General features: G+C 42.2%; 1 long non-coding RNA gene across 1 annotated transcript; it reads left to right on the top strand.

Moving 5' to 3' along the window:
* Positions 1–4,289: 4,289 nt before the first annotated feature.
* LOC149979975 (uncharacterized) lies at positions 4,290–11,679 on the top strand. The gene is made up of 3 exons (XR_016483627.1): positions 4,290–4,520; positions 5,289–5,338; positions 10,475–11,679. It is a non-coding gene; the product is annotated as an uncharacterized LOC149979975 (long non-coding RNA).
* The last annotated feature ends 3,283 nt before the right edge of the window (positions 11,680–14,962 follow it).

Here is a 14,962-nt window from a genome sequence, read left to right as displayed (position 1 = left end):
TGGAGGAGCTGGGAGAAAGAGCGGGAATCCGATTATCTCACCTACTGAGGAAGGTCGAAGCTGAGGTCTGATGTTCCTTGCCAGTACTTCATCGGCAGTATGTGACTGATACCTCCAACTCTGATCGGTGGACGGAGGGACTGGATTATGTGTTCCCTGCGCTGAATGTTAGTGCTGCGGCGAGGGCATTAGAGGAGGAAGTGGGGATGCTGCTTTCCTTCCATACCCCGGAGCTGGGAGGTGGGAAAGAAGGCCATGTACATAATGTGTAAAAGTGTCCCGTGCTTCTTCCCAGGAAGGGGTAAAATGGAGGAGGTGAGCGGGTGTGTTTGTCACAACTTCCGCCGAAGACGGCTCCTCTCCTTGTTCGGGCGGCGTTCGGTGGTCGACGTCACCGGCTTTCTAGCCATCGCCGCTCCATTTTTCATGTATCCATTTGTATTGTCTTGTTCCCTGCACACCTGGTTTTCATTCCCCAATCAATCTACATGTATTTATTCCTCTGTTCCTCATCATGTCTTTGTGGAAGATTGTTTGTGTTACGTGTGTATTGGCTTGTTTTTTCCGTGTTATTTTTCACAAAGATGTTTATTATTAACTTCTCTGGGATATGTGGGACGCTAGCGTCCCACCTGGCCAACATCCAGTAAAAATGCAGAGCGCTAAATTCAAATCAATTACAAGAAATATTAACTTTCATGAAATCACACATGCAATACACCAAATTACACCAATACACCAAAAATCCAGCCAACGTGTCAGATTTCAAAAGGCTTTACGGCGAAAGCAAACGATGCTATTAACTGAGTACAGCACATGAGGAAACAAACACAGACTATCATATTTCAACCCGCAAGGCGTGACACAAAATGCAGAAATAAAGATATAATTCATGCCTTACCTTTGACGAGCTTCTTCTGTTGGCACTCCAAAATGTCCCATAAACATCACAAATGGTCTTTTTGTTCGATTAATTCCGTCGATATACACTGCTCAAAAAAATAAAGGGAACACAAACAACACAATGTAACTCCAAGTCAATCACACTTCTGTGAAATCAAACTGTCCACTTCGGAAGCAACACTGATTGACAATACATTTCACATGCTGTTGTGCAAATGGCAGACAAAAGGTGGAAATTATAGGCAATTAGCAAGACACCCCCAATAAAGGAGTGGTTCTTCAGGTGGTGACCACAGACCACTTCTCAGTTCCAATGCTTCCTGGCTGATATTTTGGTCATTTTTTAATGCTGGCGGTGCTTTCACTCTAGTGGTAGCATGAGACGGAGTCTACAACCCACACAAGTGGCTCAGGTAGTGCAGCTCATCCAGGATGACACATCAATGCGAGCTGTGGCAAGAAGGTTTGCTGTGTCTGTCAGCGTAGTGTCCAGAGCATGGAGGCGCTACCAGGAGACAGGCCAGTACATCAGGAGACGTGGAGGAGGCCGTAGGAGGGCAACAACCCAGCAGCAGGACCGCTACCTCCGCCTTTGTGCAAGGAGGAGCACTACCAGAGCCCTGCAAAATTACCTCCAGCAGGCCACAAATGTGCATGTGTCTGCTCAAACGGTCCGAAACAGACTCCATGAGGGTGGTATGAGGGCCCGACGTCCACAGGTGGGGGTTGTGCTTACAGCCCAACACCGTGTAGGACGTTTTTCATTTGCCAGAGAACACCAAGATTGGCAAATTCGCCACTGGCGCCCTGTGCTCTTCACAGATGAAAGCAGGTTCACACTGAGCACATGTGACAGTCTGGAGATGCCATGGAGAACGTTCTGCTGCCTGCAACATCCTCCAGCATGACCGGTTTTGCGGTGGGTCAGTCATGGTGTGGGGTGGCATTTCTTTGGGGGGCCGCACAGCCATGTGTTCACCAGAGGTAGCCTGACTGCCATTAGGTACCGAGATGAGATCCTCAGACCCCTTGTCAGACCATATGTTGGTGCGGTTGGCCCTGGGTTCCTCCTAATGCAAGACAATGCTAGACCTCATGTGGCTGGAGTGTGTCAGCAGTTCCTGCAAGAGGAAGGCATTGATGCTATGTACTGGCCCGCCCGTTCCCCAGACCTGAATCCAATTGAGCACATCTGGGACATCATGTCTCGCTCCATCCACCAACGCCACGTTGCACCACAGACTGTCCAGGAGTTGGCGGATGTTTTTGTCCAGGTCTGGGAGGAGATCCCTCAGGAGACCATCCGCCACCTCATCAGGAGCCTTCCCAGGCGTTGTAGGGAGGTCATACAGGCACGTGGAGGCCACACACACTACTGAGCCTCATTTTGACTTGTTTTAAGGACATTACATCAAAGTTGGATCAGCCTGCAGTGTGGTTTTCCACTTTAATTTTGAGTGTGACTCCAAATCCAGACCTCCATGGGTTGATAAATTTGATTTCCATTGATCATTTTTGTGTGATTTTGTTGTCAGCACATTCAACTATGTAAAGAAAAAAGTATTTAATAAGAATATTTCATTCATTCAGATCTAGGATGTGTTATTTTAGTGTTCCCTTTATTTTTTTGAGCAGTGTATATCCAAAATGTCCATTTATTTGGTGTGTTTGATCCAGAAAAACACCGGTTCCAACTCGCGCAACATGACTACAAAATATCTCATAAGTTACCTGTAATCTTTGTCCAAACATTTCAAACAACTTTCCTAATACAACTTTAGGTATTTTTTTACGTAAATAATTGATCAAATTGAAGACGGGATAAACTGTGTTCAATACCGGAGGAAAACAAAGTGTAGCGAGCTTTCAGGTCACACGCCTCTAACAGAGTACACTTCTCTCTACCCTTGTTTTTAACAGTGCTACTTCTTCATTTCTCAAAGGAAAAACCTCAACCAATTTCTAAAGACTTGACATCCAGTGGAAGCAATAGGAACTGCAAGCAAGTCCCTTAGAAATCTGGATTCCTAATGAAAACCCATTGAAAAGAGTGACCTAAAAACACAATTCTGAATGGTTTGTCCTCGGGGTTTCGCCTGCCAAATAAGTTCTGTTATACTCACAGACATCATTCAAACAGTTTTAGAAACTTCTGAGTGTTTTCTATCCAAATCTACTAATTGTCAAATTCTCAAAAATCTACATTGTCAAATCTACTAATGCATATTTATTTATTTATATACATATTTTAGCTTCTGGGCCTGAGTAGCAGGCAGTTTACTTTGGACATGCTTTTCATCCGGACGTGAAAATACTGCCCCCTATCCCAATGAAGTTAAACATAATTCTTGTGACTGTTTTGCGTGTTTTGCACTTTTGCCTAAATAAAGTGTGCGCCTGTTCACAAATCTCTGCTCTCCTGCACCTGACTTCACTAGCAGTACGCACACATCTGACAGTTTGGTCCAGGTGCCTCCCCAAAAGGCTGTTGGCGGTCGTTTTATAAACTGCTTATTTATAAGAGGACAGCTGACCTCCAATGGAGGATAATACATGGAGCTATAACCACCAATATGCATCTGGTACACCTGGAGCCTACTGTTGGGGAGGGGTGTCCACCTGTGAGTCCCAGGTTGGTCAGGATGATTGACCTGATCACTAGCTGGTTCTCAGCCATGGGAGAGGTTCTCTCTTCCCAACAGTTTATATTTGGGCCAAAGTACAGGTTTAGTCGAAGGGGTTTAGTTCTCTTACTTAACTTTGTAAATTAGCAATTTGGAAGACACGAAATAACAGTATTCGGGGACAGGGGTCTGAGGACGTGGTGGGCATGTTGGAGGGGATGTTGGCAGCGAGACTGAGGGTTGAGTTTTCCTATTACAAACTGGTTAATAACATTGGGCTGTTTATGAGCATATGGGGTATTCAGAGGTTGTTTTGTTTAGTTACTGTGGAGGAAGATTTGGTGTTGTTTTTAATTTATGTTTAACCATGTTTTTGTTGATTTGAGTGTTTATTGTGTTGGTTCCCAGACCCAAAGGTTTTTTTAAACCTCAAACTCTCTCTCGCTCTCTTTTGTAGTTATTGCCAAAGCAATAGTGGTACAGCAATTCAGTAAATACAGTACAATGCAATGAGGATAAATAATATTATAAAAAATAAAAAGAGAGAATGGCTAATAAATAAACAACTAAATGTACATGGATGATGGTTACGCTGTTACTTGTAAGTTATATACAATGTAAATACTTCAAGGAATTATTGGTCATGAGTGGTTTCTCTTTCCTCTCTCCCTTTTCCTCTTGATCTTTCTCCTCACTCTCTCTCTCTTTCTCATCTGCCTCTCTCCTTCTGTGTTATCCCCTGGCTCCCCTCCCCTCCGCACCACCAAAACCCGATATGTTCAGTGAGAGACAGATTCGCTCCTGCATCGGCATAATTCACTATGGAGAGGCCAGCCCTTAGTCCGTCCTGAGGAGGCTTCTTCCGCAACTGCTTTATTGGATTGTGTCCCACTGTGGATCAGACAAGTGTTCTGTGGGGCGCTGGAGAACACTGCCTCTAGCCACGGGATGTGTGTTCCCTCAGCCCAAAGAAAGACAGGTAGCAGCAGCCAGGTTAGTCGCTCTCTCTCTCTCTGTGTGTGTGTGTGTGTGTGTGTGTGTGACAGCTTGTTCAACTATGCTCTCTTCACTGTCTATCATGTTAATGCTCTTCAGGGAAATGTGTGTTACTGTTGCAAAACATTAGACTTGATTAGCTCATTTGCACGTCAGCTTCCCAGGCTGCTTACCAGTGTTTTAGAAATCAATCAATGTTGCAGAATGTTATGATTATGATATCCTGTCATCAAAAAGGCTATAGTCTGAATTACAGGTGTGTGCAGTACAAGTAGCCAAACTGTTTACTTAAGATACTTTCACCACATGCAACAATTGTCACTTCTTGAAGGACTTCCTCTTGATAATTCTATGTTGCAAGCGCATAACTTGAAATGATACCCCCAATGTTCTTTGCTAAGGAGCACACATTTAATTGACAATGGACATGTTATTTTCATTGGTGAGTTTTACACGCAGTTACTGTCTTTGTTCAAAGTTTTTACCAATGATCAACTGAGCTATTTCTGTTCTGCTTTTCCATGACTTGTGAAGGGATTTCAGTACTGTGGTACATGTTAGCAAGTGGGTGTGCCTCATACGAAAATCTCTCCCATGGGGTCAGAAGGGGTTGAGAATGCCAGAGTAAAAAAGTAAAAATGTTCTACTCTCACTCCTCAAATGGCCTCTTATTTACGAGGCAGTGTAATAGCCATTTAGTAGATTGAATGACTAAGTTAACATGTGGATGTTTTCCTTTAACATCTGTTTTGTCTTTTTCTCCAGAGTCACCCCACAGCGAGAAACTAGCTTCATTGAGAAAAATGAAGAAAACGGTTAGTAGCTTTATGCTAAATGCTGTGTCATATGTAGAAAGCAATTAGTTTAGACAAAATTATGTCTATTTATTTAGTAAATGGATATGTAGGCTGTATGCCACTTAACTTGCTTTGGTGACTGTCATATTAAAACATGTGGTTTCTAGTCAGGGTATATATGGGCGATATTAGCTTTTGCAGAAGCAGCAGCTACATTTCCTGGGGTCCATAATCAGCACAAAACATGAAAAGTAACAAAACACTGATACACTTATAGACAAGGTGTAACGGATGTGAAACGGCTAGCTTAGTTAGCGTGGGCGCTAAATAGCGTTTCAATCAGTGACGTCACTTGCTCTGAGACCTTGAAGTAGTAGTTCCCCTTGCTCTGCAAGGGCCGCGGCTTTTGTGGAGCGATGGGTAACGATGCTTCGAGGGTGACTGTTGATGTGTGCAGAAGGTCCCTAGTTCGCGCCCGGGTATGGGCGAGGGGACGGTCTAAATTTGTACTGTTACAAAGGCGCTGTAGTCAGTTTCAGAATGGGTGGCAAAAAATAAGTTAGTCCTAAATATTAAAAAAATTAAAAGGGGATTGTATTGTATTTTATTTGGGACAAATATTCACTAAACCCTAAAACTCAACAAAATCTTATAATGTGTAAATTGAGCAGTTGAGGAGACTAAACTGCTTGGAGTAACCCTAGATTTTAAACGGTCATTGTCAATAAATATTGATGCAACAGTAGCTAAGATGGGGAGAGATCTGTCCATAATAAAGCATTACTCTGCCTTAACAACGCTATCAACAAGGCAGGTCCTACAGGCCCTTGTTTTGTCGAACCTGGACTGCTGTCTAGTTGTGTGGTCAGGTTCCACAAAGAGGGACTTAGGAACATTAAAATTGGCTCAGAACAGGGCAGCACAGCTGGCCCTTAAATGTACATAGAGAGCTAATATTAATAACATGCATGTCAGTCTCTCCTGGCTCAAAGTGGAGGACAGATTGACTTCATCACTACTTGTATTTGTGAGAGGTATTGACATGTTGAATGCACTGAGCTGTTTGTTTAGACTACTAGCACACAGCTAGGACACCCATGTATACCCCACAAGACATGCCACCAGAGGTCTCTTCACTGTCCCCAGGTCCAGAATAGACTATGGGAGGCACACAGTACTACATTGTGCATCTGTAGTCATGGCTCTGTCACACACGGACACACAATAACATACGGACTATACACATACAGTGCATTGCGAAAGTATTCGGCCCCCTTGAACTTTGCGACCTTTTGCCACATTTCAGGCTTCAAACATAAAGATATAAAACTGTATTTTTTTGTGAAGAATCAACAACAAGTGGGACACAATCATGAAGTGGAACGACATTTATTGGATATTTCAAACTTTAACAAATCAAAAACTGAAAAATTGGGCGTGCAAAATTATTCAGCCCCCTTAAGTTAATACTTTGTAGCGCCACCTTTTGCTGCGATTACAGCTGTAAGTCGCTTGGGGTATGTCTCTATCAGTTTTGCACATCGAGAGACTGACATTTTTTCCCATTCCTCCTTGCAAAACAGCTCGAGCTCAGTGAGGTTGGATGGAGAGCATTTGTGAACAGCAGTTTTCAGTTCTTTCCACAGATTCTCGATTGGATTCAGGTCTGGACTTTGACTTGGCCATTCTAACACCTGGTAATGTTTATTTTTGAACCATTCCATTGTAGATTTTGCTTTATGTTTTGGATCATTGTCTTGATGGAAGACAAATCTCCGTCCCAGTCTCAGGTCTTTTGCAGACTCCATCAGGTTTTCTTCCAGAATGGTCCTGTATTTGGCTCCATCCATCTTCCCATCAATTTTAACCATCTTCCCTGTCCCTGCTGAAGAAAAGCAGGCCCAAACCATGATGCTGCCACCACCATGTTTGACAGTGGGGATGGTGTGTTCAGGGTGATGAGCTGTGTTGCTTTTACGCAAAACATAACGGTTTGCATTGTTGCCAAAAAGTTCAATTTTGGTTTCATCTGACCAGAGCACCTTCTTCCACATGTTTGGTGTGTCTCCCAGGTGGCTTGTGGCAAACTTTAAACAACACTTTTTATGGATATCTTTAAGAAATGGCTTTCTTCTTGCCACTGTTCCATAAAGGCCAGATTTGTGCAATATACGACTGATTGTTGTCCTATGGACAGAGTCTCCCACCTCAGCTGTAGATCTCTGCAGTTCATCCAGAGTGATCATGGGCCTCTTGGCTGCATCTCTGATCAGTCTTCTCCTTGTATGAGCTGAAAGTTTAGAGGGACGGCCAGGTCTTGGTAGATTTGCAGTGGTCTGATACTCCTTCCATTTCAATATTATCGCTTGCACAGTGCTCCTTGGGATGTTTAAAGCTTGGGAAATATATTGTTCCTTGTTCTTCATGATGCTCTCTGCGCTTTTAACGGACCTCTGAGACTATCACAGTGCAGGTGCATTTATACGGAGACTTGATTACACACAGGTGGATTGTATTTATCATCATTAGTCATTTAGGTCAACATTGGATCATTCAGAGATCCTCACTGAACTTCTGGAGAGAGTTTGCTGCACTGAAAGTAAAGGGGCTGAATAATTTTGCACGCCCAATTTTTCAGTTTTTGTTTTGTTAAAAAAGTTTGAAATATCCAATAAATGTCGTTCCACTTCATGATTGTGTCCCACTTGTTGTTGATTCTTCACAAAAAAATACAGTTTTATATCTTTGTTTGAAGCCTGAAATGTGGCAAAAGGTCGCAAAGTTCAAGGGGGCCGAATACTTTCGCAATGCACTGTACATTCACATGGATTTTGTGTTGTAGAGTAGTGGCCTGAGTGCTTAATGTGTTGTAAAATGTATTGAATTGTATATAACATTACAGATCTGAGCCATATGGTGTAATTGAGTAAATGGGTCGCGATCGTCTGAATGAATGGACCAAGGCGCAGCGTACTTAGAGTTTCACATGTTTAATGAATATGAAACTCACCAAAAACAATATAGAAGAAAACGAAACGTGACGTTCTGGGCTGCTCACAGGCAGCTACACAAAAAACAAGGTCCCACAAAAAAACTGTGGGAAAAGGCTGCCTAAATATGATCCCCCAATCAGAGACAACGATAGACAGCTGCCTCTGATTGGGAACCATACCAGGCCAACATAGAAATGAAAAAACTAGACTACCCACCCTAGTCACACCCTGACCTAACCAAAATAGAGAATAAAATAATCTCTAAGGTCAGGGCGTGACAAAATGTACAGCTTGGACAAGAGGAGATAGGGTATTACTGCATTTACAGTCAACTCAGGTTTGCATCGTGATATAGGCCCTACCTGACCTACAGTACCAGTCAAAAGTTTGGACACACCTACTCATTCAAGGGTTTTTCTTTATTTTTTTTACTATTTTCTATATTGTAGAATAATAGTGAAGTCATCAAAACTATGAAATAACACATTGAATCATGTGGTAACCAAAAAAGTGGTTAACAAATCCCAAAATATTTGAGATTATTCAAACTAGCCACCCTTTGCCTTGATGACAGCTTTGCACACTCTTGAGATTCTCTCAACCAGCCTCACCTGGAATGCTTTTCCAAGTCTTGAAGGAGTTCCCACATATGCTGAGCACTTGTTGGCTGCTTTTCCTTCACTCTGTGGTCCAACTCATCCCAAAATCATCAGAATTGGGTTGAGGTCAGGTGATTGTGGAGGCCAGGTCATCTGATGCAGCACTCCATCACTCTCCTTCTTGGTCAAATAGACCTTACACAGCCTGAAGGTGTGTTGGGTTGTTGTCCTGTTGAAAAACAAATTATAGTCCCACTAAGCGCAAACGAGATGGAATGGCGTATCGCTGCAGAATGCTCTGGTAGCCATGCTGGTTAAGTGTGCCTTGAATTCTAAATATATCACTGACAGTGTCACTAGCAAAGCACCATCACACCTCCTCCTCCATACTTCACGGTGAGAACCACACATGCAGAGATCATCCGTTCACCTATTCTGCATCTCACAAAGACATGGAGGTTGGAACCAAAAATCTCAAATTTGGACTCATCAGAACGAAGGGCAGTGTCCATTGCTAATGTCCATTGCTCGTGTTTCTTGGCCCAAGGAAGTCTCTTCTTCTAATTGGTGTCCTTTAGTAGTGGTTTCTTTGCAGCAATTTGACCACTAAGACCTCCTCTGTACAGTTTATTTTGAGATGTGTCTGTTACTTGAACTCTGTGAAGCAATTTCTGAGGCTGGTAACTCGAATGAACTTACCCTCTGCAGCAGAGGTAACTCTGGGTCTTCTTTTCCTGTGTCGGTCCTCATGAGAGTTTCATCATAGCGATTGATGTTTTTTGCGACTGCACTTAAAGAAATTTTCCTGATTGACTGACCTTCATGTGTTAAAGTAATGATGGACTGTCGTTGCTCTTTGCTTATTTAAGCTGTTGTCACGGCCGTCGTCGGAATGAGACCAAGGTGCAGCGTGGTGAGTGTACATTTTCTTTTATTTGTTAAAATGACGCCAACAAAAACGACGTGAAGCTTACAAGGGCTATAATACCCAAAACAAAGACAACTTCCCACAATGACAAAAGGGGAAAAAGGCTGCCTAAGTATGATTCCCAATCAGAGACAACGATAGACAGATGTCCCTGATTGAGAACCATACCCGGCCAAAACAGAGAAATACAAAAACATAGAAAACAGAACATAGAATGCCCACCCAAATCACACCCTGATCAAACCAAATAGAGACATAAAAAGTCTCTCTAAGGTCAGGGCGTGACAGCTGTTCTTGCCATAATAGCTGGTTGAGAGAATGCCAATAGTATGTAAAGCTGTCATCAAGGCAAAGGGTGGCTACTTTGAAAAATCTCAAATGTGTAATATATTTTGATTTGTTTAACACTTTTTAGGTTACTACATGATTCCAAATGTGTTATTTAATAGTTTTGATGTCTTCACTATTATTCTACAATGTAGAAAACAGTAAAAATAAAGAAAAACCCTGTAATGAGTAGGTGTGTCCAAACTTTTGACTGGTACTGTATATCATGGAAGCTTTACATTTATATGTAGTTAATTCATTTTGATCTACTATGATAGCTGATAGCATCTGCCTTTGAACTGTGCAGGTGTTTGGCTTGGGGAAGAAAACATATGAGCACTTCAATGCAATGGGAAAGTATACTGACAAGAAACTGGAAGAGCTGGGTGGCAGGAGGATCTATGACCTGGGAATGGGAGACGATGATGGCACGTGAGTAATAAATGAATCCATATTCATAAATATGTATGTTTTTATCTTATCAAAATATCCTATGACTGTGTTCTATGTCTGTCTTACCCTCTTCCCCAGCCTTGAGGAATACTCTGTATCATGGAAAGAGCAGTTCTGGCCTGCTGTGTGTGAACACTTTGGGGTGGAGGCCACAGGAGATAACACCAGTTAATTGCTAGTTGGCTACCCCCCCTCTTTCTCCTGGTCAAACTGGTTGCCAAGTAGAGATATTTACTATGGAGCTCTAGGAGCAGATGTACATCCTTTTATACATTTTTTTTAATGACCCAGAGGGCTGGTTTCCCAGAAACAAATTAAGCCTAGTTCAGGATAAAAAAATATTCTCAATTGAGATTCTCCATTGAAAAGCTTTATAGTCCAGGACTAGACTTAATCTGTGTCTGGGAAACCAGCCCATAATGTTTTACTTTGTATTCCAATTCAATACAGAACAAGGGATCTTGGTAATATCACCAGCTATGAATCCTGGACATATCAGATATAGTAAACAATTGATTAAGTCATGTTTGATAGACCCTGACATTGTTTGCATGTTTTCAGAAAAACAACCACAAAGCTTCAACTGCAAATAACAAACCTGGTTAACACATTTGGTTAAACAACGGCACATTTCCATTTCAAATTCTGTTTGCATGCATAATAGTGCCTGACATGAATGTCTCCCCTGTGCTTTGAGGCTTTTCACTCTGCTCTGCATGGCATCCAACCCTTTTACCATACGCACATGCATCATAGCATTTGCATCACAGAGAGCGAACCCCACTAAAAGCGTATGTGGCTGACCATATCCAGACGGATTACCAGGACGTATACTCAAAGCATGCGCGGATCAACTGGCAAGTGTCTTCACTGACATTTTCAACCTCTCCCTGACCGTGTCTGTAATACTTACATGTTTCAAGCAGACCACCATAGTCCCTGTGCCAAAGGAAGCGAAGGTAACCTGCCTAAATGATTACCGCCCCTATAACACTCACTTTGGTAGCCATGAAGTGCTTTGCAAGGCTGGTCATGGCTCACATCAACAGCATCCTCCCAGATACCCTAGACCCACTCCAATTCTCATACTGCCCCAACAGATCCACAGATGACACAATGTCAATCGCACTCCACACGGCCCTTTCCGACATGGACAAAAGGAACACCTATGTGAGAATGCTGTTCATTGACTACAGCTCAGTGTTCAACACCATAGTGCCCACGAAGCTCATCACTAAGCTAAGGACCCTGGGACTAAACACCTCCTGCGAAGCTTTAACATACAAACCAACAAACCATCGGACAGTCAGACAGTACACCTGCACGCCTGAAGACCACAGCTAAGATCTCTTGTTCTCTTTCTCTTTTTCTCTTCCCTCTATTGTTCCAGTGCTTTACCCTGCAACAGACTCTCTATTTTTCCAATGCACTTCCCATTGAAGTTCATTAGAGCTGGACTATTATTGCCCTGCCAGAAGTATTTGGACATTTTAGTTAAAAGGGAGGTTGCTTGCAAGTTGTGTATTGTTATGTGAACTGTATTGAGGTGTACTAATGACATGTGGCCGAGAAGACTGTGGACATTTTTAAGGCCTTTGTTGTGTCGATGAACACCCCCCACATTCATACCCTCTGCACTCATCCACTAGAAAATAATACAGATTATTGCAAATCCTATGTTGATGACTGGGTTCGTTCTTGTATGAAGTTGCTGTTGAATTGCTCTGCCATTATTAGTATTACTATTATTGTATGAGGTATTCTTGTTTGGGTTACCCCTGTGCTGTGATGTGGCTTGTATATGGTGTGTATTCTTTTTTTCTCTCCACTGGCTATCTGGTAAACAGGCTACCCTCTAGGCAGTCTCTTCTGCTGATGTGTGTGGGTCTGGTAGTGGTACTCTCTATTCTACTCTTTTCCTTTTGGCATGGTTAATACCTGCCTGGCGCACGAACAAAATCTTTCTTTACCCCTCTCTAATAAATACCGCTACACTCTCTAAGAGCTTTGTACACCTGTATTGTACAATATTTGGACATTATTCCTTTTAAAATTCTTCAAGTTCTGTTAAGTTGGTTGATGATCTTTGCTAGACAGCCATTTTGAAGTCTTGCCATAGATTTTCAAGCCGATTTCAAAACTGTAATTAGGCCACTCAGGAACATTCAATGTCGTCTTGGTAAGCAACTCCAGTGTATATTTGGCCTTGTGTTTAAGGTTATTGTCATACTGAAAGGTGAATTTGTCTCCCAGTGTCTGTTGAAAAGCAGACTGAACCAGGTTTTCCTCTCGGATTTGCCTATGCTTAGCTCTATTCCATTTATTTTTATCCCCCCAAATTCCCTAGTCCTTGCCGAAGATAAGCATACCCATAACATGATGTAACCACCACCATTCTTGAAAATATGAAGAGGGGTACTCAGTGATGTTTGGGAAAAATCCAACATAACATGTAACACTTTCTTTTCAGGACAGTTCATTTCCTTTCCTCATTTTTTGCAGTTTTACTTTAGTGCCTTGTTGCAAACAAAATGCCTGTTTTGGAAACATTGTATTCTGTACAGGCTTCCTTCTTTACTCTGTCATTTAGGTTAGTATTGTGGAGTAATTAAAATGTTGTTGATCCATCCTCAGTTTTCTCCTGTCACAGCCGAGTTAGGAAGGACACCTGTATCTTTGTAGTGACTAGGTGTATTGATACACCATCCACAGTGTAATTAATAACTACACCATGCTCAAAGGGATATTCAATGTCTGCTTTTTAATTTTTACCCATCTACCAATAGGTGCCCTTCTTTGTGAGGCATTGGAAAACCTCCCTGGTCTTTGTGGTGAATCTGTGTTTGAAATTCACTGCTTGACTGAGCGACCTTACAATGATCTGTATGTGTGGGGTACAAAGACGAGGTAGTCATTCAAAAATCATGTTCAACACCATTATTGCACACACAGTGAGTCCATACATCTTATTATGTGAGTTGTTAAGCACATTTTTACTCCTGAACTTATGTATGCTTGCCACAACAAAGGGGTTGAACACTTATTGACTCAAGAGATTTGAGCTTTTCATTCTTTATAGCTTTCTAAATATTTCTAAAAACATAATTCCACTTTGACATTATGGGGTACTGTGTGTAGGCCAGTGACAGAAAATCTCAATTTATTCAATTTTAAATTCAGGCTGTAACACAACAAAATGTGGGTGTGAATACTTTCTGAAGACACTGTAAATGCTTTGAGGGTTTTTTGAAAAGGAAAATCCATCATTATTGTGTGCCTTCTGTAAATATGGCTGCCACTTGTCTTTTCCTAGGGATGCTCGGAACATGGCGCGGGACATGCAGAATGCCTTCTATGACATTGCTGAGGAGGTGGGAGGCCTCACACACACAGGCTGTGGCTTACATCAAGAAGCTGATGACAAAGGGCTGCTACTCTCAGGACGTGTGGAGCTAAAGAAGATGAAGCTAATGTTACATCACACACTCACAAATCCCTATGTTAACCTATTTAATTCTGGTGGAGGGTGAGTGGTAACGGTGAACTGTTTTAGAAGGTCAGCACATAATCACTAAATGGAAAGACGTATGGATGAATGTTTGTTGTACTTATTGTTTTGGTGTGTAATCTTACTGACAGCATTTTGTGGAGACTCGTGCTGAGAGGTAGTGCAATTCATTCAAGATTTGTTGGGAATGGTCTCATACTCCAAATTGACCCCTAACCCCCAGTCCTTTCATGTACACAGAACCAAAATATAAATGCAACATGTAAAGTGTTGGTCCAATGTTTCATGAGCTGAAATAAAAGATCACAGAAATGTTCCATACACACAAAAAGCTTATTTCTCTCAAATGTTGTGCACAAATGTTTACTTCACTGTTAGTGAGCATTTCTCATTTGCCAAGATAATCAAAAATGCTTATTAAACAGCATGATCATTACACAGGTGCACCTTGTGCTGGGGACAATAAAAGGCCACTCTAAAATGTGCAGTTTTGTAACACAACGCCACCACAGATGTCTCATATTTTGAGGGAGCGTGCAATTGGCATGCTGACTGCAGGGATGTCCACCAGAACTGTTGCCAGATAATTTAATTTAAATTTCTCTACCATAAGCCACCTCCAACGTAATTTTAGAGAATTCCAACCGACCTCATAACCGCAGACCATGTGTAACCACGCCAGGCCAGGACCTCCACATCCGGCTCTTTCAGCTGCAGGATCGTTTGAGACCAACCACCCGGACAGCTGATGAAACTGGGTTTATACAACCAAAGAATTTCTGCACAAACTGTCAGAAACCATCTCAGGGAAGCTCATCTGTGTGCTCGTCGTCC

The sequence above is a fragment of the Oncorhynchus mykiss genome, chromosome 10, assembly GCF_057628025.1.
Source record: "Oncorhynchus mykiss isolate SJ-2025 chromosome 10, ASM5762802v1, whole genome shotgun sequence".
NCBI classification, from domain to species: domain Eukaryota; kingdom Metazoa; phylum Chordata; class Actinopteri; order Salmoniformes; family Salmonidae; genus Oncorhynchus; species Oncorhynchus mykiss.
This window is presented reverse-complemented; position numbering and strand designations above follow the sequence as displayed.